The 14,347-nt window shown below is 40.2% G+C and overlaps 2 long non-coding RNA genes across 6 annotated transcripts in view; one reads left to right on the plus strand and one right to left on the minus strand.

Moving 5' to 3' along the window:
• Positions 1-14,347, plus strand: part of LOC309860208 — a 106,939-nt gene that overhangs the window by 75,144 nt on the left and 17,448 nt on the right. The window lies entirely within an intron of this gene.
• The window catches only part of LOC309860210, a 251,410-nt gene continuing 241,732 nt past the window's right edge, over positions 4,670-14,347 (minus strand). For 3 of the 5 annotated variants that reach the window (XR_014309252.1, XR_014309253.1, XR_014309255.1), the window contains 2 exons: positions 12,216-12,381; positions 4,670-7,152 (listed from right to left, as the gene is read on the minus strand). This is a non-coding gene — a long non-coding RNA (uncharacterized lncRNA). The remainder of the gene's footprint in view (positions 7,153-12,215; positions 12,382-14,347) is intronic. The other 2 variants (XR_014309251.1, XR_014309254.1) reach the window with 1 other exon arrangement.

The raw sequence follows: 14,347 nt of genomic DNA on the forward strand, positions 1-14,347 counted from the left end.
TGTGGTCCATATACACTATGGAGTATTATGCCTCCATCAGAAAGGACGAGTACCCAACTTTTGTAGCAGCATGGACGGGACTGGAAGAGATTATGCCTAGTGAAATTAGTCAAGCAGAGAGAGTCAATTATCATATGGTTTCACTTATTTGTGGAGCATAACAACACAGAGGACATGGGGAGATGGAGAGGAGAAGGGAGTTGAGGGAAATTGGAAGGGGAGGTGAACCATGAGAGACTATGGACTCTGAAAAACAATCTGAGAGTTTTGAAGGGGTGGGGGGTGGGAGGTTGGGGGAACTTGGTGGTGGGTATTATGGAGGGCACGTATTACATGGAACACGGGTGTGCTGCATAAACAATGAATTCTGTTACCTTGAAAAGAAATTAAATTAAAAAAAAATGGGATGGGCTGATATGCTCCTTTGCCTACATCACTGTTCCATGGATGTCCAACCAGCTTGTTCTGGTTGTGGCTCAAGAGGAAGGCTGAGGTCACCTGTGAACCCAAATCCCTTGAATTTACATTTGCAAGGGAAATGGTAGCCCAGAAGCTATTCTCTTCTTCCAGGGGCTTAGAGCTTCAGCTGATGCTGGACTTTCTTATTTGTTTCTATAAATTTTTAATAGTCTGCGATGGCATTAAACTCTGCAGAGGGTACAACAGAATGCCAGTAATCCTAATGATCTTACATTGCTTTACAGGGGAAAGGCGAATGATAAATCCTTTCAAGTATAAATCAGCAGAGATGTTAGCTATTTCTCTGCAAGGACATGTCTTATTACTAGCTTATTACTTGGCTGCTATGTTAGAACAAAAGTATTACGTTTGAAATATCTTTTCTTCTGTTTTCTGCTAGTTTGTGCATTCTCTTCCTCCACCCATCCCCTCTTCTCCACATAACTGTACTTTTCCTCTCTCTGTCTGTCTCTACTGATTAACCATCTATCTGCTGACTTACAAAATCTGTGTCTGGCCATCCTGATCTTAGGATACATTCCTGCTCCACACTATGACAAATACTTTTGTGGGGGAACAGAGTAAGACTTGAGTCTTGGTTTCCAAGAGCCTGCCGTCCAGTGGAAAGGATAAGTCATATACCCAGGGAACAGAAACACAAGGCTGGACTTGACAGACTATTGGTTAGGGGTAAGGGCTCAGTTAGTTTAGATTCTATGTGTCTCTACAACTTCCTGCCTGTACATCCCCAGGCAAAGCCTTTGACCTCTCCGTACCTCAGCTTCCTCATCTGTAAGGCAAATGCATCCCATAGAGCTGCTGTGAGGATGAAATGAAGCACAGAGTAGTTATCACAATGCTATTTATAACCATAACTGATGTCATAATTTGTGCTCAAGGGAATATACAAACAGTAACCAGATTCACTCTTCAATTTAATATTATTAACAGTAAATTTGCGCCACCACCAGTAAAATGTAGCAGGTTTTGGTTTTCTTTTGTGTGTACATTAGGACAGGCTGCTTTCAGGAATAAAGCTAGCCCGGAGTTCCCAAGCTGCCACTAGCATTATACATATGGTAAGGCTGGGCTTTACATGAGTGATATGGCTAGGATGGAGATGACATGCCCCTGGGATTCTCTTTCCTATGGTAGAAATATGTTGCAGGAAACCATCTCCACTGTTGTACGTAATCTCTACTCTTCTAAGCAAAAATATCCAAATATGTTGCCTTCCCGGAGCTGGAATTTATCCAGACTAAAGCTAATCATGTCCAGAACAAGTGAGCAGATCTGCTGTGCCTGGTCCTGTACGAACCAAGGCCCCTGCCTTCCACCACGTGTAGGTTTGATTCTTCCCTGTGTTCACACCTCCCCCCCCATTTGTTGCTATATGGGGGCAAGTCTCATACCCTCCACCCTTGCAGCTCCCTCCACCTCATTCCAGCACAACCATTGATGATTCATTTGGGTTTTGGGGAAAGCAAGGGTCACAGTCTCCAGATCTTCAGAGAACCAGAGGAGACCATGCTACTTTGTGACTTAGGCAATCTGGGGTTCCCCCTGGAAGCAAAGAACAATGGAGGGAATAGAGGCCTAGTATCAGATCTCACAGTACCTTCTGGCTCCAATTCTGATGTACTCTCTTATCCTGAACAAATTACTGAGACTTTTGGGGTCCCACTTTGGCCATTTATACAGCAACACACACACACACACACACACCCACACACACACCCCACCCATGGCTCAGAATGTGATAAAAGCCACAATGAAAACACAAAATGTGAAAGGCTGCAGCTCTTCTGTTGTGGGTCTTTAAGCTACTTCTGAGTTCTAGCCACAGAGATCTGTGATTTGTGTCCTCAAGTTTGCTCACATGTCATGGGGTATTTCCTCTTGGGTATCTGGTCTCCTCTGGCAAATGAGGCAAATAAATGTAATAGCTATGGTAAGGATTTTTTTTTTTTTTGAGAGCAGAGTGAAGGGGATTAAAGGTATAAATAATTTGGTGGGCACACAACTTTATCTCATTTGTCTCCCAAACTCACTGAGAGCTGGGGAGTGAAAATATTGTCATCTCCTTTTGATGTAAAAGGAAATACTCATTGAGACTGAAGCCCTTTCTGGAGGAACAATCAGGACAAGGATGCTCAGGGCAGGGCTATAAATGTGATGCCTAGGGAAGCAACTGCTCTGCTAGTCCTCCAACATCCAAATTCCCCCTGCCACCAATAGTCTCTCCTCCTGTCCTTGAACAGCTGTGATGGAGGATGTAATGTATGGTGACGCCAGTTTCCGAGCTGAGGTTTGAGTCTTTAGGTTAAGCTCAGCCAGAAAAATGCTTCCTCCTGCCAACAGGTGGCAGACGAGGCAAATTTGTCGGAAAATGGAATAAAATCTGAAAGGAGGAAGCTTGGGTTGGGACCTTCGTTTTGGTCAACCTACGTTTATTATGCACCTACATTGCAATGCCCCAGGCAAGGCCCTCAAGCCTTGTCTGAGACAGGACCTCTAATCTCCGCTTCTTCTGGAAACCCCTCCCAGCAGACTCACAGGAAGATGGTCCTTTCCAAACCAGAGACACTATGCATATGTTTAATAGGGCAGAAGAAATAGAAAAAAGCAAAGTACAACTTTGTTAAACGATGCTTTGTATCTGTCTTGATTTGATGCAGTCCTTAGTCCTAACTCCATAGATAACTGAGGAAACCACACTTGGCTGACAGGGAACTCGAGACAGACAAACAAACAAAACACACAACAACAACCCAAACTCCAAATCTGTGGCTCAAATTCAGGGCCCCAGGCATCTCTGGAAGAAAGAAATACGCTCTTATTTTTCATTCAACTGCTACTACTGCCTGACAGGCTCTAATACTTTCTCTCTCTAGAACAAGCCAACTCCTTTAAATAACCAGAGGAAAGCCACTGAAACTATTTATAATTTTTAACTTACATAAAGAAGACACAACTTATGAAAGATCTTTGGAAGCTGATTACATGCTGAATAATTAAGAGGCAAGCAACGGGGGGGGGGGGTTGAAAATACTGGCAAACTCTTACTCATGCCCCAGCTCTCAACAAAACTGGTGTCTCCCCAGTCGAGGTTTTCCTGTCTTCATAATATATTCTCCCCTCTTCTCGGGGCTCCCACTGCACACTAGGTCTTCTGCCAACACATTAACTTATCTTAGAGTCTTTTTTTAAAAAAATTTTTAAAAAGATTTTATTTATTTATTTGACACACACACAGAGAAAGCAAGAGAGAGAGAATGCACAAGCAGAGGGAGGGGCAGAGGGAGAGGGAGAAGCAGGCTCCCTACTGAGCGGGGAACCTGCTACAGTAGAGGGACCTAGGACCCTGGGATCATGACCTGAAGTGAAAGCAGACAATTAACCAACTGAGCCACCCAGGCGCCCCATCTTAGGCTCTTTTAACTAATTTTTAAAAATTAGGTTCTGTTAGCCACTGTATAATCCGTCATTAGTTTTTGATGTAGTGTTCAATGATTCATTAATTGCATATAACACCCAGTGCTCATCACCACACGAGTCCTCCTTAATACCCATCACCTGGCTACCCCACCCCCCCCACCCCCTCCCCTCTGAAACCCTCAGTTTGTTTCCTGGAGCCCAGAGTCTTTCATGGTTCTTCTTCCTCTCCGATTTCTCCTCCTTCAATTTTCCCTCCCTTCCCCTGTGGTCCTCTGTGTTATTCCTTATGTTCCACATATGAGTGAAACCATACGATAATTGACTTTCTCTGCTTGACTTATTTCACTCAGCATAATCTCCTCCAGTCCCATCTATGTTGATGCAAAAGTTGGATATTTATCTTTTCTGATGGCTGAGTAATATTCCATTGTATATATGAACCACATCTTCTTTATCCATTCATCTACTGAAGGACATATTTGCTCCTTTCACAGTTTGGCTATTGTAGACATTGCTGCTGTGAACATCAGGGAGCATGTGTCCCTTCTTTTCACTACGTCTGTAACTTTGGGGTAAACACCTAGTAATGAAATTGCTGGGTCATAGGGTAGCTCTATTTTTAACATCCTAAGGAACATCCATACTGTTTTCCAGAGTGGCTGTACCAGCTTGCATTCCTACCAACAGTGTAAAAGAGAAATAGAAGGAAAACTTCTATTTCCAAACTCATTCTATGAGGCCAGCATTAGCCTGATCCCAAAACCAGCAAAGACCCCATCAAAAAGAAGAATTACAGACCAATATCTCTGATGAACACGGGTGCAAAAATGCTCAGCAAGATCTTAGCCAATAGGATCCAAAAGTACATTAAAAGGATTATTCACCAGGACCAAGTGGGATTTATTCCTGGGATGCAAGGGTGGTTCAACATTTGCAAATCAATCAACGTGATAGAGCACAGTAAGAAAAGAAGAGACAAGAACTACATGATCCTCTCAAGTGAGGCAGAAAAAGCATTTGACAAACTACAATATCCTTTCCCGATTAAAACTCTTCAGAGTATAGGGATAGAGGGAACATTCCTCAATATCATAAAAGCCATCTATGAAAAGCCCACAGCGAGTTATCATTCTCAATGGGGAAAAGAAGTCAAAATTCTCTCTTCGCAGATGACATGATACTTTATGTGGAAACCCCAGAAGACTCCACCCCCAAATTACTAGAACTCATACAGCAATTCAACCATGTGACAGGATACAAAATCAAAGCACAGAAATCAGTTGCATTTCTATACACCAACAATGAGACAGGAGACAGAGAAATTAAGGAGCTGATCCCCTTTATCACTGCACCCAAACCCCTAAGATACCTGGGAATAAATCTAACCGAAGAGGTAAAGGATGTATACTCTAGAAACTACAGAACACATCTGAAAGAAATTCAGGAAGTCACAGAAATATGGAAAAACATTCTATGCTCATGGGTTGGAAGAATAAACATTGTAAAAATGTCTGTGCTGCCCAGAGCAATTTTTAACTACTTTAAAAAAAATTCTGTATATTCTGCTCACCAAACTCAGGAGTCATGATCACTATGAGTTGTCATTTTGATTCCACAGTGTCAAGTAATCATTTGTTATTTGTTGAAAAAATAAATTTATAAAGAGACAAATGGGTGAAAAGGAAATACTGGCGTGTTTTCTGAACTGCATCACCATTTCTAATGAACACAGAGGTGACCACAGAGAAGTAGAGCCATTTCAGACAGAAAGGTTGGGGATGTAACCTTTGTGACATCAACCACTGCATGCTGTAAAACCCTATCTGTGTTCATATATGACTCTGTCACACAGTAGTGTATAATTTAACAACCCCGAGCTTGTTTACTTGTGTAAAATGGGAAAAACAATGTTTCACAGAATTATTACCAGCTATAATAGCTAACAAATAGCTTTAGGTTATATATTTTAACATAATATACACATGAGCAGTGATGACTATCACTGTTATCTCTGTGACAAGCCATTTTCTCTTCTAAATGATATTGGATCGCTTTACAGCCAGCAGAGAGAGCAAATAATCGAAAGTAGTTTATTCTTTCATAGCTTGTGGAAACAAATGTAACACAGTTGTTGTTTCTGTTTTTGTCTTTCCCCCCCTAAGATCACCTTGAATTTGCTATAAGGAAGTAAAGGCAATTTTGCAGGTAAAAAACAGTTCATTCACTGAAGGAAAAACTTTATATTTGTGATTTATTTTTATGATTTACTTTTATGAACAATCTGGGAACAAAAAGAACTTATTTTATGTGGGTGTTACTTTTATACTAACTTTAAAAGGTGCATATATAAAGATTCTGAATTATGTTATCCCTCTGAGAGCTCTTAGATACTTTTTTTCTGGAAGATTTAGGAATTAAAATGAAATTTGGTGGAATATAATTTGAAGTATGATTTTAGGTTGAAATTGGGGTCTGTGAGATTTTGAAAAGAGATATCCCTTTTGGCAAAGAGAAAACGCTTGACATACATTTGCGATTGGGCAGGCTGCTTCTAGAATGATGCGAGAACTGTGGCTAGAAAACCAGGACAGTTACACTGGCTGGGTTAACCGTGAGAGCTCTGCATCTCTTCCACCCGCTCAGTCCTGGGTCATGGTAGTTGTATCCTTGGCTGTTGGGCTGGGAGGCGCGTGATGAGCAAATGTCTCATCAAACAGCCAAGATGGTAGAACCAGTGCACTTTGAGGTCAGACAGTAGATCTTACCATAAGAGAAAGCCCATAAACAATATCCGGAAGGGATGCCATCTCCACCTGCTGAATTCACTTCAGTTCCTTCAAGTCGTTATTTGAGGACGTGCAGCTTGCAAAGCCCATACTTTAAAACTGGCTTCATCACCCCCACCCCCTGTCTTAAGCTGTATCCGAGAGGATTTATCCTTATTGATGTCTGTGGAAGGAGATTTTCTTTTCAAGTGCTTGGGAGCTTTCCACGATGTCCTGTGGATGCTTCAAAATAAAGCCTTCTCTTTTTGAATCCTTTCTTTTCCTTAGACAGAATTGCCTCTGTAATTTCTTCTTTTTACTGTTAAAAAGAGAAAAAGAAAAAGAAAAAAGCAGCAGAAGGAATCTAGCTGGAGACTGCAGCCCGGGTGTTCCAGAAGACAACTGCTGTCATCGGTCGTTAACAGCGGTACTACCATCATTTCCCTACAGATTGGAAATCGACTTTTCCTCTCAACATTTTCCTCGGTGGCTGGGGAAATTAACAGATTCAGTGATTTTAATGAAATGACCATTTAAACGTCAAGTACTGGCCTCAAAGAGAAACTAGAGTTTTTTCTGAAGCATCTCTTTCCTGAGCCAAGTTCTTGCATCATCTAAATGGTTCCACGTGTGAGTGCGAGTGTTTAAATGCCAGATCATTCAAACGCTGTTCTTGATATAAATTTTTGCATCAAGAAGTCTTGCACGTGATTTAAACTGTAGCCTATTTAATGACAATCAATAAGGGAAATATGCTCAGTGGTGTTAAACTGCTGTTAACTGATTGGAGAAATCTGGGGAAAAAATTGCATGCTAGCCGTATGTAACTACTCAGGAAAAAGAAAGGGTTTCCAAGGAAATCAATCTTGTTCTCAACCATTGTGGTGAGTTTTGGAACATTCAAGAATCTTCCAGTGGTTACTGGAATATTGTAGCAATATGAGTGACAAGTTAGGATGAGCAAATAGCCTCCATGAGTACAAGTAACTGGATTACGGACATGAACAGGCTGACTCTGTTGATACCAACATTCTGTAGGAATACTTGGCAATACTTTGAGAACATTTAAAATGTGCCCATTCCTTGTCCCCACAATTCCATTTCCGAACATATATCCTAATGGAATTTAGGAAGCATGCAAAGATTCATTTACAAGGGCGTTCACTGTAGAATAGCACTTTTTTTTTTTTAAGATTTTATGTATTTATTTGACAGAGAGACAGAGATCACAAGTAGGCAGAGAGGCAGGCAGAGAGAGGGTGGGGGGAGCAGGCTCTCTGCTCAGCATCTGGTGATCAGAATCACTTCTTCAGGAGGTAGATTTGCTTTGGGACCTACTTTACATTTGAACCATTTTAGTAAGGATACTGAGTAACAATCCTTAGAATCCTTTTCAGTAGATGGTGGTACTGAGAACCAAATTGTCAGAAAGAAAAATCAGGGGAACTCCAGTAAGGAAAAGTCTCCTCCATCTTCATTCCTATATTTGTTGCTGGTAGCCACAAAATGTCCTTAAGTTCTGTGAATGGGACCAGTGTTGTACTCTCTTTTTACCTCTATTATGCCTGGAGTCCAGGAGTCAAGATATGGATCAAAGAGCAAATAGCCATGTATTATGGGCTATAATGGAAAACAAACCATATCACTCATCCTTCAGATGCACCACTTTTATAATTTCCAAAGAATGTTATTTCTCAACCATTGCTATGCCTGCTAACTGGCAAACTGGCACACAGCCAATTTGTACATCTGGATTTCCTGCTACCACTGTGTCCCAAAGCTTATGAACTTTAACCCCATCAGTGCTTATACCCTTATTACTAAACCTGTATCACCTTTTAGATATAGGTCTTTAGAGGCGAGTAAACTCAGAATGAAGGTGACTGAAGTCTGGAGAAATAATTTCCATGGAGATGGGGTTAAAGGACCTTGCTTTTGTGTGAATTAATAATTCATTGGTTTGGTTTACTTTGTTCAGACTGTGGGTATAGTTCATGCTGCACGAGTCAATTTCAGATTTTCATTTCACTCCGAATTATGTAGATTTTGCATTCAACAACAAACTTTTTTTTTTTAAACTAATTCACTGTTCCAATAGAAACCTACTGAGCTTAGTAGACCCCAAAGTAAGAGTGCCTCCAAAATTCCCAAAGTACTACAGTAAATTTCCCATGGCATCTCCTTATTAACATGCTCAGTCCTTTCAAGTTCTCTTTCTTCCACATGGGCAAAGTTGAAGGGTTTATCTTCCTCTATGATAGTACTTTGTAAAACCTTCATCATAGCGCTTAGGGTATTATAAGGGCACTATTTGTTTTGTTTTTTTGGTAGTAGTAGACTTTGTGCTCCTTAAATAACGATCACTTACTCATCTTTGCACATCCCAATCCTCTGTGTACCATAAAATAGGCAACCAATGGGTTAAATACATGGGGCATGAATGAGGAGATAACCATAAGAATTGGACATTCTCCTTGTGAAGCAATGCCATAGGATGGAATGACCATTTACTGTTAAGGGTAAACTTAATGTCTGTACTGGCAGTGATAAAAAGCAGGAAAGGAAAGCAATGATATTTTATAGCAGCCATTTAATGATCTATAAGGCTGGAAGAAAAGCTGGATTTTTTTTGCCCTCTATTGTGTAAGTCAATTTGATCAAGAAGATACCTTACAGCTCTTTGTTGGGACATTTTTATGCATATGCAGTAAGTGCTCAATCTCGTCAGATAACTTTTTTCAATAAAATTGCAGCTAACTTCTGCACAAAGCTGATACCATTCTGCCACTCAGAAATCTTACACCGTATCAGTCACTGCACCAACCACCAGCCAGCACACCCAAGCTCGTCTGGAGCAATGAGCAGTCAGTCGGTAGTGGATTTTATTTCAAAACCACAGTGTAATTGAATAAGCTTTTACTTTCTTAGGCACTAGATAAAACACTGTTTGAATGTATCATTACTAAAAAAAAAAAAAAAAAAAAAAGTAGTCTTTCTGCATTTTTTTCCTCTTCTACTTACATTTCTTTATTTCCCCATCATCTGAGGCTTCAGTATTCACATATAATTTAAGGAGAAAATGTCTTATAATGATAGGATCAAGGAACTAGAAGGTAGCCTGAAATTCATGTGGTAAAACACATTGGGTTAAAAACTCATCTTTAGCTCTAGGACTTGGGAGGGAGAAAGCTAGACACTTCTTCATTCTTAGGAGGCCAGCTCAATAGCAAAAATATGTGAAGTGTAAATTAAGTGTCAGACAATACACTGGATTCCTGGTGGGTGTTGGAGACAGAAAGGTGAATGAGTTGAAGTGGCTTTGCTTGAGGGGTTCAGAGACCAGAAGGAGAAACAGACAATATGATAAATGATAAAGACATCCATAGGGGACTTTGGGACCCTAGAGGAGGTATAGGTATGGTTCCATTTCTTTTCTTTCTTTCTTTCTTTCCTTTTTTTTTTTTTGCTTTGGGATTTTATCACTTGTACCTAAGGGGTACATGTTCCTGGCTACTATGGTCTCTCAGTCCCAGTAATACTGCTCATCATTCCCTATTCTTTGTGACCTACACAACCTCTCTCTTGGGATCCAGGGCTATGTGCCTGTCCTTTGATTCCTGCCCTCCTCTTGGTTGAGGGGCAGTATGAATTTCTGTTGCTGGACTACATCTGGAAACCCAGGGTTTTGAAACTGGCCATCTGGCTCATCTGGTTGCACATTTCTGGACTTTTCACCCAGGTTTCTTCTCTGTCTCTTCCCAGGTCCCAACCACAGCAACTCAGTCACAGAAATCTGTAGGCAAGTTGGTGAATGTAGCTGCTGGATAGGGACTTAGGTCTCCTGCTTTTTTAAAGTCAGTGGATTTATTGTGACGTCAAGGCCCCCAAGGGGACACCTAGCCCTCTTCGGTTGCCCCTTGATAAGGCTGAGGAGGTACAGTAGAATGCAAATGTAATTAAGCAAGTCATTTTATATTTACTGAATGAGCATTTCTTCGTCACTTGGGGTTGTCAAATACAAAGATAGGAATTGAAAACCCAGGAATGCCCTCATGTAATGGATAGCCAAACAGGGGAATGAAACCAAATAGTTAACATGGCGCTGTCAAGAAAGCTAAATGGAGACTTGGAAGGGGCACAGGAGGGAGCTGGAGAGCTGAAGAAATTTCCACAGAAGGGATTACATTTCAGCTGGGTCTTAAAAGACAGTACTTCATCAAGAAACATGGAGCATGTTCAAAGGCACTGGCATTAGAAACAATGCAATATAATTGGGGAATGACATTAATGACATTAATGTAGCTATGGCAGAAGGATAAGTTTCAAGTGATTGACAAGCTTTGCACTGTCTTCTTCCTGCCTGTGCATTCCCTTAGTTAGTTTCTCCTCTCTTCAGTGGAGATTTCCCATTTCCTCTCTTCTTGCCAGAGGTCATATTTGTAATAACTCACTACTGGCAAAATGTTAATTTCAACATGTTTTTGGGAAAAAATGTTACATTTCTAACTCTGACCATGGAGGCTAAACTTACGTTATTCAACGGATCTGAAAGAACTAATACGATTTTTTAAAGAAGAGTGATTTATTTACTTGAGAGGAGCAGGGAGAAGAAGCAGAGGGAGAGGGAGAAAGAGTTTTAAGCGGATGGTACTGAGCGTGGAGCCCAATGCAGAGCTCGATCTCACAACCCTGAGATGACAACCTGAGCCGAAACCAAGTGTCAGTTGCTTAACCTACTACGCCACCCAGGCACCCCAGAACTAATACAATTTTTTAAAAAGTGAGATTTATCCAGCAGTTTACAGCAAAAGAGTAGCTCAAACATACCTGGTGTGTCAGATTTCTAGTTTCCATCATACAGCAGCCTATACACAAGTATAGACAAGCTCTAGTAAGAGATGTCACACCCATAAAATGGCCTTGACAGCTTCTAATCATCAAGGAGAGCCTTTGTGTTCTTAAACTGAAATACATGATGAGTAAGAAGATGATTCTTACTACAAGCATTCACACTTTCAGAATTTCAATTTTTCAAGACTGAAGATGAACAAATTGGAAAGAGATGGACTAAACCAGTGATTCTCAAGCCAGATGTCTCTCAGAACCACACATGGAACTTGTTAAAAATAAAGGGGTGGGTGAAGATCTGGAAATATATAAATTTATAAAAACATAAATATAAATATATATAAGTGTGTGTGATATGTGTGTGTGTGTGTATGTTTGGTAATTCCACAGATGACTTGGTACACAGTTACATTTGTAAATTCTGGGATTCAATGACTGATTGTGGATACACCCAGTCATATGGCTGTTAGGCAATTTTCTGGGTAAATAACTAAGTGATGTAAAAAATCCTTCCACCTATTCAAGATTGTTGCCTATGAAAAGAACTTGTTGAAATAGAATGCCCAAATGTTTTAATTGTCAAAGATTGTTTTGAAAACCATTATCATTAAACTCTAACCATCCTGCTAGTTCAATAAAACAACACATACACAATATATACAAAATATATGATTCAATGTAACAAAAACTGAATCCATAGCTCACCTGTTGTTTCTGTTCTTCTCATTCCTGTTGGTAATACTTCTGTTACTTTGGGCCCCTAATTCACAAATGCCTTCTACCCCCAGGCAAATTCATGCAGGAATGTGCTATTATTAGTATAGAATTACCATCTTTGGGTGGAAGCAGGTGTCTTTAAGTTGTACAGCATCTATAAGAATTAGAGAAAAAAGATTAACTTTCTGCTATTGTCAATTCACACATGGTTGGTTGTTTAAAAAAGTACTGTGTTAAGACATTGAACAAAAAAATTATGAGGTTTATAATAGAAAATCAAGTTAAACATGAACTCTCAAATAACATAAAATGACATATGTGATTTCTTTAATGACACTTCAAGTGTGTATACTGAAGGGAGGACCAAGAGGACCAAACTCGTGATGTCTAGGTCAGAGAATGAAGGTAAACAAAGGAGAAAAGCGTTCTGGAGAGACAATTTTTCCAAAGCAGAAGGCAGGGGGGGTTGTTGCCAGAAAATATAAAGTGCCTGGCAGATAAAAACAATATCGGTCCACTATAATTAGAAATCAGATTACATTGTGATTTATTTGTTTCCCTAAAACTACAATTAAAGTAGGGGTACACAAAATAAGCCTGTTTCATTTAACTTTGTGTTTGAGATATTTTTTTAGAGTGGAACACCAAGGTATGCATACACTAGCCACTTGAAAAATACAGGAAGCAAAAGAAGAAGGTGTGTAGGCAGGTATTTTCCAGCATGAGAAAGCTGTGTTGATATGTTTCAAAGAAGAATATTGTTTCTGATGTATGCTACATTAGTTGGGAAAATTATTATAAAACAGTATGGTTTTGTCAGTGAAGTGCTAAGATTTGCATGTGAGATGAAAATGAGTGGTTGTTTTGGTTGCTTTCCCAATCAAATCTACTGTTCATTTGTGTCAAAGCTGTTTCTATTAAAGTAAGCAGAATCAGACACTCGACTTTCAGTGAGTAACAAATGCAGTGAGAGGTTGCAAGTTCTTATGTGCCGGAGTATAAGCATTTTCTATGGGCACCATCTTGCAAGGCCAGCAGTTTGTCCAGTAGCAACAGTTTAGAAACTTAATTGATGACTAAGCCACCAAATATCCTAACCCCATTTCGCTCTTCTGCTCTCTTTACTCTCACTTTGATTCTTTCATTTTTCTTTCATATGTTCTCTTCCCATTCAGCACTGTAAAATCCATACAAAACAGGGCCTGGGTGGCTCAGTTGGTTGAAAGCCTGCCTTTGGCTCAGGTCATGATCTCAGAGTCCTGGGATCGAGTCCCACATGGAGCTCCCTTCTCAGTGGGGAGCCTGCTCCCTCTCACTCTGCTGCTCCACCTGCTGCTCAGGCTTGCTTGCTCTCTCTCACTCTCTCTTAAATAAATAAATACTCTTAAAAAAAATCCATACAAAACCCCATTTTCCATTTATCTCGCCTCACATTACCTATTTCCTCTATTTTATTACAGTAATCACCTTTTCTTGTTTCTTATCTTTTCCTTTTTCTCCTTGCCCCTCAAAACCCCAATTTCTTTCCATTTCTTGTCTAGATGAATGTGGAGTTGGAGAAGTGTACTGAAAAAAGGGTTAGGGAAAATTAAAAAAAAATAATAATGAGGGACAAAAAACAAAAGAGAATAAAAGAAAAACGAGAAAAGAAAGCCCCAAAAGAGTAGGTTGCTTTGGTATAAAAATAGAGACTAATGCAGGACTTGCACTTTTGAGACTAAATAGAAGAGGTCATGGTCACTGGCTATTTGCAAAGCTTTTAGGCTGCCTTCTGAAGGCAAGCAGATATGTGGAAGGGAATTCCTCAAAGTGTCTAAAGTGATAGACACTCTCCACAGCTTGGAAAGTAGCTTTTTTTTTTTTTTTTTTTTTTTTTTTTTTTTTTTTGAGAGTGTGAGAGAGCACAAACAAGCAGGAGGGGTACAACGAGAGAGAGAAGCAGCCTGCCAAGCAAGGAACCCAATACAGGATTCCATCCCAGGACTCTGGGATCATGACCTGAGCTGAAGGCAGACACTTAACTGACTGAGACACCCAGGTGCCCTGGAAAGTAACTTTAATATAAAGACCCCCAGGTGGGATGTGGGAGGAACAGGAAAATAGAATAATGAGTTTTGACA

The sequence above is a fragment of the Mustela nivalis genome, assembly GCF_964662115.1.
Source record: "Mustela nivalis genome assembly, chromosome: 2".
Taxonomy (NCBI): domain Eukaryota; kingdom Metazoa; phylum Chordata; class Mammalia; order Carnivora; family Mustelidae; genus Mustela; species Mustela nivalis.